Raw genomic sequence first — 3,518 nt, 5'->3', positions numbered from 1 at the left:
CGTCCAGACCAGAACATAGTGGAAAAACGAGGTCGGGAGACCTGTCAGCGTATCCTGATTCAAGGTATAACATAACGGAGGAGAGCGCATCACGCAGTGAATGCGTGTCATCTCAGTATGAAATAGTTCACAAATATTTCTCATCCCTCTTCATCCCCCTTTGCATAGAAACTTGGCTATTTAAGATAGAAAATAAATTACACAAAATACACTGACTAATACACTGCCTAGGGGCTAAACCAATCATAATGGCATAGAATAAGATATATAAAGACTGTATGGAAAAATGACTTCCTGACAGAGAGGTGCAGCAGATGCAGAGAGAGAAAGAGAGAGAGAGAGAGAGGAGGGAGAGAGAGGGGAGAGAGGGGGAGAGAGAGGGGGAGAGAGAGAGGGGGGAGAGGGGGAGAGAGAGAGGGGGAGAGAGAGGGGGAGAGAGGCAGGGGCCAACTGGCCATCTGGAATTTCAGGCAAATGACAGATGGGCTGGGCCAATTCAATCCCAGTGGGTCTGTCTAATTTGGGTTTTTCCCCCACAAAATTATAATTGTCTGTATAATAATGGAGGGAAAAATGGGCCTGTATGTAAGGAATGGCAGGGCTGATTTTTGGGTCCCAGTCTGCCCCTGGAGAGAGGGGAGGGGGGAGAGAGAGGGGGAGAGAGAGAGGGGGAGAGAGAGAGGGGGGAGAGAGAGAGAGGAGGGGGGAGAGAGAGAGAGGAGGGGGAGAGAGAGAGGGGGAGAGAGAGAGGAGGGGGGAGAGAGAGGAGAGGGGAGAGAGAGAGGAGGGGAGAGAGAGAGGAGGGGAGAGAGAGAGGAGGGGGGAGAGAGAGAGGAGGGGAGAGAGAGAGGAGGGGGAGAGAGAGAGGAGGGGAGAGAGAGAGAGGAGGGGGAGAGAGAGGGGGGAGAGAGAGAGGAGAGGTGAGAGAGAGAGGAGGGGAGAGAGAGGGGGAGAGGAAAGGGGGCAGAAAGATAGAGGGCAGAGAGAGACATGCAGACAGACAGACAGCAGGACAAACAGGATCCACTCCCTGTGTCTCTCTGTGTCTCTCTCTGTGTCTCTTTCTCTGTGTCTCTCTCTCTGTGTCTCTCTCTCTGTGTCTCTGGCTCTCTGTGTCTCTGTCTCTCTGTGTCTCTTTCTCTGTGTCTCTCTCTCTGTCTCTCTCTCTCTGTGTCTCTCTCTCTGTCTCTCTCTCTCTGTGTCTCTCTCTCAGTGTCTCTCTCTGTGTCTCTCTCTCAGTGTCTCTCTGTGTCTCTCTCTCTGTGTCTCTCTCTCTCTGTGTCTCTCTCTCTGTGTCTCTCTCTCTGTCTCCCTCTCTGTGTCTCTCTCTGTCTCAGTCTGTCTCTCTCTGTCTCAGTCTGTCTCTCTCTCTCTCTCTGTGTCTCTCTCTCTCTCAATCTCTCTGTCTCTCAGCCTGCCAGCCTGTCTAGCTGTCTGTCTGCCAGACTGTCTAGCTGTCTGTCTGCCAGACTGTCTAGCTGTCTGTCTGCCAGACTGTCTAGCTGTCTGTCTGCCAGACTGTCTAGCTGTCTGTCTGCCACTCTCTCTCAATCACTGTTTATCTGTGTGCCAACAGACTCACTGACTTCGTAACTCTTCGTTGTAAGCAGGCACAACCATGGACAGTTCCAAGGAGCTGTGGTCATGTAGGCTGGGGAACAGCTCCGTCTCTCCGGCTGCCGTCAGGAAGTACTTCTCCTTCTCATGACGCTTCAGGTCCACCGGCAGTCAGATGGGCTACCAGCAAAACAGGACCACAACAGTGCTGAGATTCAGGTTCTAGATTGTTCTAGATCAGGGTCGGCAAGTAGCCTAGAGGAGCATTTGGCCAGTAACTGTAAGGTTGCTAGATTGAATCCCCGAGCTCAGTGCTCCTTCCCTAGGCCCCAATCAACCCTTAAACCAGTCTGAAACCAACCCCTTCCTTAGGCCCCAATCAACCCTCAACCCTTAAACCAGTCTGAACCAACCCCTTCCCTAGGTCCCAATCAACCCACTTCTGGTTAACCCCTTCCTTAGGCCCCAATCAACCCTTAAACCAGTCTGAAACCAACCCCTTCCCTAGGCCCCAATCAACCCTAAAAACCAACCCCTTCCTTAGGCCCCAATCAACCCTTAAACCAGTCTGAAACCAACCCCTTCCTTAGGCCCCAACAAATCCTTAAACCAGTCTGAAACCAACCCCTTCCCTAGGCCCCAATCAACCCTTAAACCAGTCTGAAACCAACCCCTTCCTTAGGCCCCAACCAACCCTTAAACCAGTCTGAAACCAACCCCTTCCCTAGACCCCAATCAACCCTTAATCCAGTCTGAAACCAACCCCTTCCCTAGACCCCAATCAACCCTTAAACCAGTCTGAAACCAACCCCTTCCCTAGACCCCAATCAACCCTTAAACCAGTCTGAAACCAACCCCTTCCCTAGACCCCAATCAACCCTTAAACCAGTCTGAAACCAACCCCTTCCCTAGGCCCCAATCAACCCACTTCTAGTTAACCCCTTCCTTAGGCCCCAATCAACCCACTTCTAGTTAACCCCTTCCCTAGACCCCAATCAACCCACTTCTAGTTAACCCCTTCCTTAGGCCCCAATCAACCCACTTCTAGTTAACCCCTTCCTTAGGCCCCAATCAACCCTTAAACCAGTCTGAAACCAACCCCTTCCCTAGACCCCAATCAACCCACTTCTGGTTAACCCCTTCCTTAGGCCCCAATCAACCCACTTCTAGTTAACCCCTTCCTTAGACCCCAATCAACCCACTTCTAGTTAACCCCTTCCTTAGACCCCAATCAACCCACTTCTAGTTAACCCCTTCCTTAGACCCCAATCAACCCACTTCTAGTTAACCCCTTCCTTAGGCCCCAATCAACCCACTTCTAGTTAACCCCTTCCTTAGACCCCAATCAACCCACTTCTAGTTAACCCCTTCCCTAGACCCCAATCAACCCACTTCTAGTTAACCCCTTCCTTAGACCCCAATCAACCCACTTCTGGTTAACCCCTTCCTTAGGCCCCAATCAACCCACTTCTAGTTAACCCCTTCCTTAGACCCCAATCAACCCACTTCTAGTTAACCCCTTCCTTAGGCCCCAATCAACCCACTTCTAGTTAACCCCTTCCTTAGGCCCCAATCAACCCACTTCTAGTTAACCCCTTCCTTAGACCCCAATCAACCCACTTCTAGTTAACCCCTTCCTTGCCTTCACTGCCCAATACCAAATCCACCTTTCTTTCCAACTCAGTCCCTAAGAATCCACTAGCTAGCCTCTTCCCCAGTCCCAAAACAACCCTTAAACCCTACCCCCAAATATACTTCTTTATGGCCCCTCTTAAAATAACTCAAGTTTATAGGTCAACTGTTGTGTCTATGCTAAACTCTCGTCTTCTCCAGGCGGTGGTACATCATTATCGGGTGAGAAGCTTCAGGACTGTATCAGCCGGGCCACGACGAGACATCGAGAGATCTGCAAACTCATCGACAAATTCCTACAGAGCGTCAAGACAGCGGAATAAACACAC

This window comes from Oncorhynchus clarkii, chromosome 10 (assembly GCF_045791955.1).
Source record: "Oncorhynchus clarkii lewisi isolate Uvic-CL-2024 chromosome 10, UVic_Ocla_1.0, whole genome shotgun sequence".
In the NCBI taxonomy this organism is placed as follows: domain Eukaryota; kingdom Metazoa; phylum Chordata; class Actinopteri; order Salmoniformes; family Salmonidae; genus Oncorhynchus; species Oncorhynchus clarkii.
This window is presented reverse-complemented; position numbering follows the sequence as displayed.